The sequence below is a fragment of the Salvelinus namaycush genome, chromosome 28 (genome assembly GCF_016432855.1).
Source record: "Salvelinus namaycush isolate Seneca chromosome 28, SaNama_1.0, whole genome shotgun sequence".
Classification (NCBI taxonomy): domain Eukaryota; kingdom Metazoa; phylum Chordata; class Actinopteri; order Salmoniformes; family Salmonidae; genus Salvelinus; species Salvelinus namaycush.
The window spans coordinates 13,953,413-13,967,232 of NC_052334.1; positions in this window are offsets into that span (position 1 = coordinate 13,953,413).

Below are 13,820 nucleotides of genomic sequence, written 5' to 3' on the forward strand. Positions count from 1 at the left end.
ATTAGTATTTTATAGTAGACGACCCAATTGCAAGGTCATTGATATAGATTAGTATAGTATTGTAGAAAACACAGCAGTAAGGTCATTGATATCAATTAGTATGGTATTGTAGAAGACACAGCAGCAATGTCATTGATATAGATTAGTATGGTATAGGAGAGGACACAGCAGCAAGGTCACTGAAATAGATTTGTATGGTATGACAGAAGACACAGCAGCAAGGTCACTGAAATAGATTTGTATGCGATGGTAGAAGACACAGCAGCAAGGTCATTGATATCAATTAGTATGGGATGGTAGAAGACACAGCAGCAAGGTTATACAAATCAATATCAATGACCTTGCTAAAGGGTCGTCTACTATAAAATACTTATCTATTTCAACGACCTTGGTGCTGTGTTTTCTACCATACTATACTAATCGATATCAGTGACCTTTACTGCCAAGTCTCCTACCATACCATACTAATCTATATCAATAACCTTGCTGCTGTGTCTTCAACCATACCATAATAATCTATATCAATGACCTTGCTGCTGTGGTGTGGCAGAATACCCATTAGCAAGGTCAGTGATATAGATTAGTGTAGTATTGTAGAAGACACAGCAGCAAGGTCATTGATATAGATTATGTGTTATTGTAGAGACACAGCGCAAGGTCATTGATATAGATTTATAGTATGGATAAACACAGCAGCAAGGTCATTATATAGATTAGTGTAGTATTGTAGAAGACACAGCAGCAAGGTCATTGATATAGATTAGTATAGTATGGTAGAAAACACAGCAGCAAGGTCATTAATATAGATTAGTGTGGTATTGTAGAAGACACAGCAGCAAGGTCATTGATATAGATTAGTATGGTATAGTAGAAGTGTAACGTTAGGAGAATGATGGGTGTGGAGTCAGGCGCAGAGAGCAGAAGTTTCATGGGGAAAAACGCTTTAATGTCCACAGTAAACAGGAACAGGTACAAAAATGGGTGAAGCCAAAACACAGGCGCAAACACAACCCAAAGACCACTGTTACATAAACCGGACAGCGAAAACCCATTATCAACAATACACCTCCTACGTACAATAACAACAAGCCTGCACAAAACACAAGCGGGCTAAACGAACTTAAATAGTACCCATCCCAAAAACCCAACAAGGAACAGGTGAAACCAATTAGACAAAAACAAACGAAAAGGAGAAAGGGATCGGTGGCAGCTAGTAGACCGGCGACGACGACCGCCCGAGCGCCACCGGAACAGGAAGGGGAGCCACCTTCGGTGATATTCGTGACAAGAAGACCCATTAGCAAGGTCATTGTTATATATTAGTATAGTATTGTAGAAGACACAGCAGTAAGGTCATTAATATCAATTAGTATGGTATGGTAGAAGACACAGCAGCAAGGTCATTGATATCGATTAGTATGGTATGGTAGAAGACACAGCAGCAAGGTCATTGATATAGATTTGTAATGTTTGGAAAACTACACAGCAAAAAAGTCATTGATATAGATTAGTCTGGTATGGTAGAAGACCCAGCAGAAACGGCATTGATATAGATTAGTATGGTGGAATACACAGCAGCAAATTCATTGATATAGGTTAGTATGGTATTGTAGAAGACACAGCAGCAAGGTCATTGATATAGATTAGTATGGTATGGTAGAAGACACAGCAACAAGGTCATTGATATAGATTAGTAGGGTTCAGTAGAAGACCCAGCAGCAAAGTCATTGACATAGGTTAGTATGTTATGGTAGGAGACACAGCAGTAAGGTCATTGATATAGATTTGTAATGTTTGGTAGAATACACAGCAGCAAGGTCATTGAAATAGATTAGTATGGTATGGTAGAAGACCCAGCAACAAGGTCATTGATATTGGTTAGTATGGTATGGTAGAAGACACAGCAGCAAGGTCATTGCTAATGATTAGTATGGTATGGTAGAAGACACAGCAAAAAAGTCATTGATATAGATTAGTATGGTATGGTAGAAGACACAGCAACAAGGTCATTGATATAGAATAGTATGGTATCGTAGAAGACACAGCAGCAAGGTCATTGCTAATGATTAGTATGGTATGGTAGAAGACACAGCAAAAAAGTCATTGATATAGATTAGTATGGTATGGTAGAAGACACAGCAGCAAGGTCATTGCTAATGATTAGTATGGTATGGTAGAAGACACAGGAAAAAAGTCATTGATATAGATTAGTCTGGTATGGTAGAAGACACAGCAGCAAGGTCATTGATATAGATTAATATGGTATTGTAGAAGACACAGCAGCAAGGTCATTGATATATATTAGTATGGTATGGTTTAAGACACAGCAGCAAGGTCATTGATATAGATTAGTATGGTATGGCAGAAGACACAGCAGTAAGGTCATTGATATAGATTTGTAATGTTTGGAAGACTACACAGCAAAAAAGTCATTGATATAGATTAGTATGGTGGAATACACAGCAGCAAATTCATTGATATAGGTTAGTATGGTTTGTAGAAGACACAGCAGCAAGGTCATTGATATAGGTTAGTATGGTACGGTAGGAGACACAGCAGTAAGGTCATTGATATCAATTAGTATGGTATGGTAGAAGACACAGCAGCAAGGTCATTGAAATAGATTTGTTTGGTATGGTAGAAAACACAGCAGCAAGGTCATTGATATAGGTTAGTATGGTACGGTAGAAGACACAGCAGCAAGGTCATTGAAATAGATCTGTTTGGTATGGTAGAAAACACAGCAGCAAGGTCATTGATATTGTTTGGTATGGTAGAAAACACAGCAGCAATGTCATTGATATATATTAGTATTTTATAGTAGAAGACCCAATTGCAAGGTCATTGATATAGATTAGTATGGTATGTTAGAAGACACAGCAGCAAGGTCATTGAAATAGATTAGTATTGTATTTTAGAAGACACAGCAGCAAGGTCATTGATATAGATTAGTATGGTATGGTACAAGACACAGCAGCAAGGTCATTGATATAGATTAGTATGGTATAGTAGAAGACACAGCAGCAAAGTCATAGACATATGTTAGTATGGTATGGTAGAAGACACAGCAGCAGGGTTATTGATACAGATTAGGAATAACAATGGTTCAATCATACAACCCTGTGGCACCCGACAGGATATCTTGGCCCTGGTAGAGGCCCAAACGTTTGCATAAACACATTGTTCTCTATCATAAACATAACTATATAACCAATTATTTGTATAATCATGAAAAACGTATTAATACAATTAAGAATGTAATATTTGATGATCAACTGTGTCAAACGGTTTGGATAAATCTAAAAGATGCCAAGAGCGTGTTAAAATAGGCTTGTACATTTTTAGATGCAAAAATGAATACTCACACATTTTGTCCAGGTGTGAAAGGGCTGTGTGGAGTGCAATAAAGATTGCATCATCTGTGGACCTGTGCGGCGGTATGCAAATTGGAGTGGGTCTAGGGTTTCTGGGATAATGGTGTTGATGACCAGCCTTTCAAAGCATTTCATGGCTACAGACGTGAGTGCTACGGGTCTGTAGTCATTTAGGCAGGTTACCTTAGTGTTCTTGGCACAGGGACTATGGTGGTCTGCTTGAAACATGTTGGTATTACAGACTCAGACAGGGATTGGTTGAAAATGTCAGTGAAGACACTTTCCAGTTGATCAGCGCATGCTCGTAGTATGGGTCCTGGTAATCCGTCTGGTCCTGCGGCCTTGTGAATGTTGACCTGTTTAAAGGTATTACTCACATCGGCTGCGGAGAGCGTGATCACATGGTCATCCGGAACAACTGATGCTCTCATGCATGCCTCAGTGTTACTTGCCTCGAAGCGAGCATTGAAGTTATTTAGCTCATCTGGTAGGCTCGTGTCACTGGGCAGTTCTCAGCTGTGCTTCCCTTTGTAGTCTGTAATAGTTTGCAAGCCCTGCCACATCCGACCAGCGTCGGAGCCGGGGTATTATGATTCAATCTTAGTCCTGTATTGACGCTTTGCCTGTTTGATAGATCGTCGGAGGGCATAGCGCGATTTCTTATAAGCTTCCGGGTTAGAGTCCTGCTCCTTGAAAGCGGCAGCTCTACCCTTTAGCTCAGTGCGAATGTTTCCTGTAATCCATGGCTTCTGGTTGGGGTATGTAATAGCGGTCGACCGATTAATCGGCATGGCCGATTCATAACAATCGGTAATCTGCATTTTTGGATGCTGATCACCTGTTACGCGAGTGCAGCAAGGAGCCAAGGTAAGTTGCTAGCTAGCATTAAACTTATCTTATAAAAAACAATCAATCTTAACTTAATCACTAGTTAACTACACATGGTTGATGATATTACTAGTTTATCTAGCTTGTCCTGCGTTGCATATAATCAATGCGGTGCCTGTTCATTTATCATCAAATCACAGCCTACTTCGCCAAACGGGTGATGATTTAACAAGTGCATTCCCGAAAAAAGCACTGTCGTTGCACCAATGTACTTAACCATAAACATCAATGCCTTTCTTAAAATCAATACACAAGTATAGTTTTTTTAAACCTGCATATTTAGTTAAAATAAATTCATGTTAGCAGGCAATATTAACTAGGGAAATTGTGTCACTTCTCTTGCGTTCTGTGCAAGCAGAGTCAGGGTATATGCAGCAGTTTGGGCCACCTGGCTCGTTGCGAACTGTGTAAAGACTATTTCTTCCTAACAAAGACAAACAAATACATTTTCCAGAATTTTACATAATTATGACATAACATTGAAGGTTGTGCAATGTAACAGCAATTTTTAGACTTATGGATTCCACCCATTTGATAAAATACGTAACGGTTCCGTATTTCACTGAAAGAATAAACTTTTTGTTTTCGAAATGATAGTTTCCGGATTTGAACATATTAATGATCTAAGGCTCGTATTTCTGTTTGTTTATTATATTATAATTAAGTCTATGATTTGATATTTGATAGAGCAGTCTACTGAACGGTGGTAGGCAGCAGCAGGCTTGTAAGCATTCATTCAAACAGCAGTTTCCTGCGTATGCCAGCAGCTCTTAGCAATGCTTGAAGCACAGCACTGTTTATGACTTCAAGCCTATCAACTCCTGAGATTAGGCTGGCAATACTATAGTGCCTATAAGAACATCCAATAGTCAAAGGTATATGAAACACAAATGGTATAGAGAAAAATAGTCCTTTAATTCCAATAATAACTACAACCAACAAAATAACAAACTGACGACCGTGAAGCTATAATAACAAAATGGTGCTGACACTGACCATTACATACTGACATAGACAATTACCCACAAAAAGCTAAAGCCTATGGTTGCCTTAAATATGGCTCCCAATCAGAGACAACAATAACCAGCTGTCTCTAATTGAGACCCAATTCAGGCAACCATAGACTTTCCTAGACACCTACACTGAACACTAAACCGTCTCCTCTACTAAACCCCCTAAACCATACAACACCCTAGACCAGGGGTGTCAAACTCATTCCACGGAGGGCCTAGTGTCTGCAGGTTTTTGGTTTTTCCTTTCAATAAAGCCCTAGACAACCAGGTGTGGGGAGTTCCTAACTAATTAGTGATGTTAATTCATCAATCAAGTACAAGGGAGGAGCGAAAACCCGCAGACACTCGGCCCTCCGTGGAATGAGTTTGACACCTGTGCCCTAGACAATACAAAAAACACACAAACTTCCCCATGTCACACCCTGACCTAACTAAAATAATAATGAAAACAAAGAATACTAAGGCCAGGGTGTGACATAACCCCCCCCTTAAGGTGCGAACTCCGGGCGCACCAGCATAAAGTCTAGGGGAGGGTCTGGGTGGGCGTCTGTCCACGGTGGCGGCTCTGGCACTGGTCGTGGTCCCCACCCCACCATAGTCACTACCCGCTTTCTTAACCCCACTGGAATAAGGGGCAGCACCGGACTAAGTGGCAGCACCGGACTAAGGGGCAGCACCGGACTAAGGGGCAGCACCGGACTAAGGGGCAGCACCGGACTAAGGGGCAGCACCGGACTAAGGGGCAGCACCAGGATAAGGGGCAGCACCAGGATAAGGGGCAGCACCAGGATAAGGGGCAGCTCCGGACTGAGGGACGGCAGCTCCGGACTGAGGGACGGATCCTGGCTGGATGACGGCTCTGGCGGATCCTGGCTGGACGGCTCTGGCGGATCCTGGCTGGACGGCTCATGGCTGGCTGACGGATCTGGCTGCTCATGGCTGGCTGACGGATCTGGCTGCTCATGGCTGGCTGACGGATCTGGCTGCTCATGGCTGGCTGACGGATCTGGCTGCTCATGGCTGGCTGACGGATCTGGCTGCTCATGGCTGGCTGACGGATCTGGCTGCTCATGGCTGGCTGACGGATCTGGCTGCTCATGGCTGGCTGACGGATCTGGACGCTCATGGCTGGCTGACGGATCTGGACGCTCATGGCTGGCTGACGGATCTGGACGCTCATGGCTGGCTGACGGCTCTGGCAGATCCTGTCTGGTTGGCGGCTCTGGCAGATCCTGTCTGGTTGGCGGCTCTGGCAGATCCTGTCTGGTTGGCGGCTCTGGCAGATCCTGTCTGGTTGGCGGCTCTGGCAGATCCTGTCTGGTTGGCGGCTCTGGCAGATCCTGTCTGGTTGGCGGCTCTGGCAGATCCTGACTGACGAATGGCTCTAGCGGCTCCTGACTGACTAACGGCTCTGACGGCTCGGGACAGACGGGCGGCTCTAATGGCTCTGGACAGACGGATGGCTCAGACGGCGCTGGGGAGACGGATGGCTCAGATGGCGCTGGGGAGACGGATGGCTCAGATGGCGCTGGGCAGACGGATGGCTCAGATGGCGCTGGGCAGACGGATGGCTCAGATGGCACTGGGCAGACGGATGGCTCAGATGGCACTGGGCAGACGGATGGCTCAGATGGCACTGGGCAGACGGATGGCTCTGGCCGGATGAGGCGCACTGTAGGCCTGGTGCGTGGTGCCGGAACTGGAGGCACCGGGCTAAGGACACGCACCTTCAGGCTAGTGCGGGGAGAAGGAACAGGGCATACTGGACCCTGGGAGCGCACATTAGGCCTAGTGCGTGGTGCCGGAACTGGTGGTACCGGACTGGGGACACGCATCTCAGGGCTAGTGCGGGGAGCAGCAACAGGACGCACAGGACTCTGGGGACACACAGGAGGCTTGGTGCGTGGTTTAGGCACTGGTGGTAAAGGGCTGGAGACACGCACCATAGGGCTAGTGCGTGGAGGAGGCACTGGTGGTACTGGGTTGGGGCGGGGAGGTGGCGCCGGAAATACCGGACCGTGCAGGCGTACTGGCTCCCTTGAGCACTGAGCCTGCCCAACCTTACCTGGTTGTATGCTCCCCGTCGCCTGACCAGTGCAGGGAGGTGGAATAACCCGCACCGGGCTATGTAGGCGAACCGGGGACACCATGCGTAAGGCTGGTGCCATGTAAGCCGGCCCGAGGAGACGCACTGGTGACCAGATGCGTTGGGCCGGCTTCATGACATCCGGCTCAACGCTCAATCTAGCCCGGCCGATACGTGGAGCTGGAATGTACCGAACCGGGCTATGAACGCGTACAGGAGACACCATGCGCTCTACTGCGTAACACGGTGTCTGCCCGTACTCTCGCTCTCCACGGTAAGTACAGGGAGTAGGCGCAGGTCTCCTACCTGACTTCGCCACACTCCCTTTAAGGCCCCCCCCCAATAAATTTTTGGGTTGTACTCACGGGCTTCCAGCCTTGCTTCCGTGCTGCCTCATATCGCCTCCTCTCGGCTTTAGCTGCCTCCAGCTCTTCACGAGGGAGGCGATATTCTCCCGGTTGTCCCCAAGGTCCCTTTCCATCCAATATCTCCTCCCATGTCCATGAATCCTGTGTAGGTGGGTCCTGTTGCCGCTTGACACGTCGCTTGGTCCTGGATTGGTGGGTAATTCTGTCACGATCGTCTTTGGGTGAGAGATTGGACCAAGGCGCAGCGTGTGGAAAGTACATCTTCTTTTATTCAGAAGAGGGAAAAAAACATGAAACGAACACTATACAACTAAACAAACAAAATAACAAACTGACGACCGTGAAGCTATAATAACAAAATGGTGCTGACACTGACCATTACATACTGACATAGACAATTACCCACAAAAAGCTAAAGCCTATGGTTGCCTTAAATATGGCTCCCAATCAGAGACAACAATAACCAGCTGTCTCTAATTGAGACCCAATTCAGGCAACCATAGACTTTCCTAGACACCTACACTGAACACTAAACCATCTCCTCTACTAAACCCCCTAAACCATACAACACCCTAGACAATACAAAAAACACACAAACTTCCCCATGTCACACCCTGACCTAACTAAAATAATAATGAAAACAAAGATAACTAAGGCCAGGGTGTGACATTTACATGGCACATATTGCACTTTTACTATCTTCTCCAACACTGTGTTTTTGCATTATTTAAACCAAATAGAACATGTTTCATTATTTATTTGAGACTAAATAGATTTTTATTTATGTATTATATTAAGTTAAATAAGTGTTCATTCAGTATTGTTGTAATTGTCATTATTACAAATATATATATAAAAATCAGCCGATTAATCGGTATCAGCTTTTTTTGGTCCTCCAATAATCGGTATCGGCGTTGAAAAATCATAATCGGTCGACCTCTAGTATGTACGTACAGTCACTGTGGGGACCACGTCATCGATGCACTTATTGATGAAGCCAGTGACTGATGTGGTGTACTCCTCAATGCCATCGGAAGAATCCCAGAACATATTCCAGTCTGTGCTAGCAAAACAGTCCTGTAGTTTAGCATCTGCTTCATCTCACCACTATTTTATAGACCGAGTCACTGGTGCTTCCTGCTTTCATTTTTGCTTGTAAGCAGGAATCAGGAGGATAGAATTATGGTCAGATTTGCCAAATGGAGGGTGAGGGAGAGCTTTGTACTCGTCTCTGTGTGTGTGGTAAAGGTGGTCTCGAGTTTTTTTCCCCTCTGGTTGCACATTTAACATGCTGATAAAAATTAGGTAAAACTGATTTAAGTTTCCCTGCATTAAAGTTCCCGGCCACTAGGAACGCCACCTCTGGATATGCATTTTCCTGTTTGCTTATGGCGGTATACAGCTCATTAAGTGCGGTTTTAGTGCCAGCATCGGTCTGTGGTGGTATGTAGACAGCTACAAAAAATACAGATGAAAACTCTCTAGGTAGATAGAGGTCTACAGCTTTTAATGTCCCATTGGTAGGATATACGTGTTTTCAGTTTGTCCCATTTATTTTCCAGTGATTTGAACGTTGGCTAACAGTACGGATGGCAAAGGCAGATTAGCCACTCGTCGCCTGATCCTCACAAGGCACCCCGATCTCTTTCTGTGAAATCTCCATTTCTTTCTCCAGCGAATGACAGGGATGAGGGCCTGTTCGGGTGTTTGAAATATATCCTTCCCGTCTGACTCATTAAATATAATTTTTTTGTCCAATTTGAGGTGAGTAATCGCTGTTCTGATGTCCAGAAGATCTTTTCAGTCATAAGAGACGGTAGCAGTAACATTATGTACAAAATAAGTTACAAACAATGTGAAAAAACAAACAAAATAGCATGGTTGGTTAAGAGCCAATGAAACGGCAGCCATCCTCTCCGGTGCCATCATATCGCTTGATGGTTTTTGTGACTGCACTTGTAGAAACTTTCGAAGTTCTTGAAATGTTCCGGATTGACTGACCTTCATGTCTTAAAGTAATGATTGACTTTCGTTTATCTTTGCTTATTTGAGCTGTTTTTGCCATAAAATGGACTTAGACCTATTTGGTGAAAGACCATCTTCTGTATACCAACCCTACCTTGTCACAACACAACTGATCGGCTCAAACACATTAAGAAGGAAAGAAATTCCACAAATTAACTTTTAACAAGGCACACCTGTTAATTGAAATGCATTCCAGGTGACTACCTCATGAAGCTGGTTGAGAGAATGCCAAGAGTGTGCAAAGCTGTCATCAAGGCAAAGGGTGGCTACTTCATAGTGTTGGGTTCTGAGAATATGTAATATACTTATTCATGTCACTGAGGGAGAGAGGGTAATATATAATGTTTACATTATATCATGTATCCTATTGAAATATTGAGTGCTTAGGGTTAGAGGGTCTACACCAGAAGTTAATGGTCATCTGTAGGAGGAAGGTATATAGTGTGTGCAATTAAGCTTGGAATGTGCTGAGTGCAGGGAAGCGATCACATGTGGCAGGCATTGGATAAGAGGAGAGAGCCATGGATTAGTGATGAAGGGGGTTGAGGTCAGGTCAGGTAGGTGAGTAGGTGTGTCCAAACGTTTGACTGGTACTATATATATATATATATATATACATACAGTGCATTCAGAAAGTTTTTCCACATTTTGTTACATTACAGCCTTATCCTAAAATGGATGAAAACATTTTCCCTTATCAATCTACACACAATACCCCATAATTGTAAAGCAAAAACAGATTTTTTGAAATTTGTGCAAAAAAATGTAACTATCACATTTACATAAGTATTCAGACCCTTTACTCAGTACTTTGTTGAAGCACCTTTGGCAGCGAATACAGCCTCGAGTCTTCTTGGCTATGATGCTACAAGCTTGGCACACCTGTTATTCATCCATAACCGTCTGTTACGCGGTTATACGGTCATTTTACCAGCCCTAGATTGACTCCAAAGTTAATGTATTCCCAAACTAGACAGTGTTGCTAATTAATTCCGGTTCATAATGATGGTGTCAATATGCATTTGCATGTCAACACATCTTGAAAGGTCAGTTGTATACTGACAGCTACAGTATTGATTAAGTGATTTATGAACAGATTAATCGTTGTTGTCGTCTTGCATATGTTAATACGGCATTAGTACACAACAAGGATGGGTTTCCTCCAATGTCACATAGCATGCCAGACCGAGGATTAAGGTTATGTGACAAGTTCTGAATACCTACACATCAGAGATGGCCTAACCTGCTTTTGAGGATCATTCAGCATGCTGCATACCTGTATGCTCTGATCCAATTCTTATTTGTAGAAAGAGAAGAACGCAGGAGAGCTACAGAGTACATTCAGAAATATTAAAACGCGAAAAGGGAAAACCAGTGCCAGCTAGCACATTAAAAGCTTAGTGAAACACATCGCTCCCTGGTCTTCTCTCTACTCTCACATAGAATAACCTCATAAAACTACTAACAAATGCACGGCCACCTTCTCCTGCATGCCTCTCATGTTAATGTTTCTCATCCACCTATAATGCAATTAGACCATTAGGTAAATAATGAAGAGCATGTAATCAAATCTATGAAGGAGCTGGGTGCTAATGTATTATTTGGAGAGAGAGAGAGAGAGACACAGACTCACTCCATTCTTTAACACATACAGTAAGTAGTGATATTATATTCTCCATAGTCAGTGAACCTCAGCCCTGATGAGCCTCGGTCCTGAGTGACTCCATGGTATCCTGCCATGCCATCACAGGGATGTCTGTCTGACACTTGTTCCACAGTCTCCAGGACAATGTCAATGCTAGTAGAGTTACTATGAGCCAGCCTATAAACACTACCTAGACATAACTAGTATTGTATAATCCTTTAGCATCAACATTCTCCACTATATATGATTGAATATTATCTGTAGTTTTACACTGTAGCTATTATGCCATGAAAATACTCCGGTTTGTCCCAAATGACACCATATTCCTTATATGGTGCACTACATTTGACCAGAGCATTATGGGCCCTGGTCAAAAGTAGTGCACTAAATAGGGAATATGTGCCATTTTGGGAGGCAGACTCAATCTTTTGACTATTTATCTCCACAGTCTGTCAGTGAGCCACACAGTGGATTCTCTCCTGTTGGTAAAGCCTGATTAGCACAGAGGGGTTTCAATGCCACCTCCTGGCAGGAACGGAGAATGACGACCGTGAGAGAATTCATATTTGGCTCGTCTACAGTGCCTACATATAAAATAGAACAACATTTTGTTGCATATGCAATGGATACATTTCATGCATTGAATAAAATTCATTGAAATCAAATGCTTGCTGTTATAGTTTTGTAATGTACTACCAGCCATGTATCTTTCCAATGGTTGTTACTGATTGTCAGATGCTTAGGTTGCCACTTTGGCGATTACATAGGATTAAATGTATTTACCAATCAGACATCTCCATGGGTTACATACAATCAGAGGATTAGCACATCCTCTCTTCTGCTGTCCTTGGGCTTGGGCTAACAGAGAGGCTGAGGCTGGGATTGAAGCTGGGACTGGGAGAGAGGCTGAGGCTATGAGAGAGTCAGCTAGGCTGTGAGGCTATGGGGCTGAGACAGAGGCAGCCAGGCGCGCCACCTGAGATGATACGTGTCACACAGGGAGGTGATTGAATACATTAGCATGCGGGCCTCTGGAGATGACTTCATCCTCATGGCAACAGACAGCTAGCTGGCAGCTGAAGGTTCTACTGGGGGTTTCTCAGGGGCCTAGTCAAGTGTGACGCCACGGACGAGCAGAGCCTTCCTTCCCTCTATCCCTCTCTCTCTCTCTCTTTCTTTCTCTTTCGCTTTACATTCCTTCAAGTCTGCCTTTCTCTCACTCTCCCTCCCTCTCTACCGCTGTCTTTTTTCAGTCTCTTCCTTTTTCTACTCTCTCCACCTGTCTTTCTCTATTTTTCTCTGCCTGTCTCTCTCTCTTTCCCTGAGAGAAGTTTGGAGGGGATGGATGGGAAGATAAGGGATGTTGCTCATTCATGTTATTCATACGCTTTTCCTCCTGCCTGTCTGGCGCATTACATTGGCCCACAAACCCATTCTGTGACAAGCTAAGCCCTGCCGTTAATGCTGTTGTGACCAGGGGCTGTGTATTCATCTTGGTTGTTGTGACCAGGGGCTGTGTATTCATCTTGGTTGTTGTCACCAGGGGCTGTGTATTCATCTTGGTTGTTGTCACCAGGGGCTGTGTATTCATCTTGGTTGTTGTGACCAGGGGCTGTGTATTCATCTTGGTTGTTGTCACCAGGGGCTGTGTATTCATCTTGGTTGTTGTCACCAGGGGCTGTGTATTCATCTTGATTGAAAGCTTTACTGGTGGAGAGGGAGGATGAAAAGGAAACGCACATAATGTCCCTGTCCTGGGGAATTGTGTTCTAGTCTCAGTGTCTGTAATGTGTATATCTCACTGGCTAATATGGCCAGCTTACTACTAGCCTACTGCACACAGTCAAGACATTAATGCAATATATTTTTTTATGATGGAAAAGGGAGAGAGGGAGAGGGGTAAAGAGAAATAGAAAGAGGGAGATCGAGCAGGAGGGAGAGTATTTGTTAGTGACTCAGCAAGGTCCTTGCTATGCCCACTATACTAGTATCGCCATCCAGGCCCTGGTATTAGGATGGTACTGATACTACACACTGTGTACCAGCTTGCCAGCTCTACCTTTAAACCAGGACCCAGCCTCAGACCCAGCCTCAGACCCAGCCTCAGACCCAGCCTCAGACCCAGCCTCAGACCCAGCCTAATCCAGCCTCAGCCTCAGACCCAGCCTCAGACCCAGCCTAATCCAGCCTCAGACACAGTCTCAGACCCAGCCTCAGACCCAGCCTCAGACCCAGCCTCAGACCCAGCCTAATCCAGCCTCAGACCCTGCCTCAGACCCTGCCTCAGACCCTGCCTCAGACCCTGCCTCAGACCCTGCCTCAGACCCTGCCTCAGACCCTGCCTCAGACCCTGCCTCAGACCCAGCCTAATCCAGCCTCAGACCCAGCCGCAATTCCAGCCTAATCCAGCCTCAGACCCAG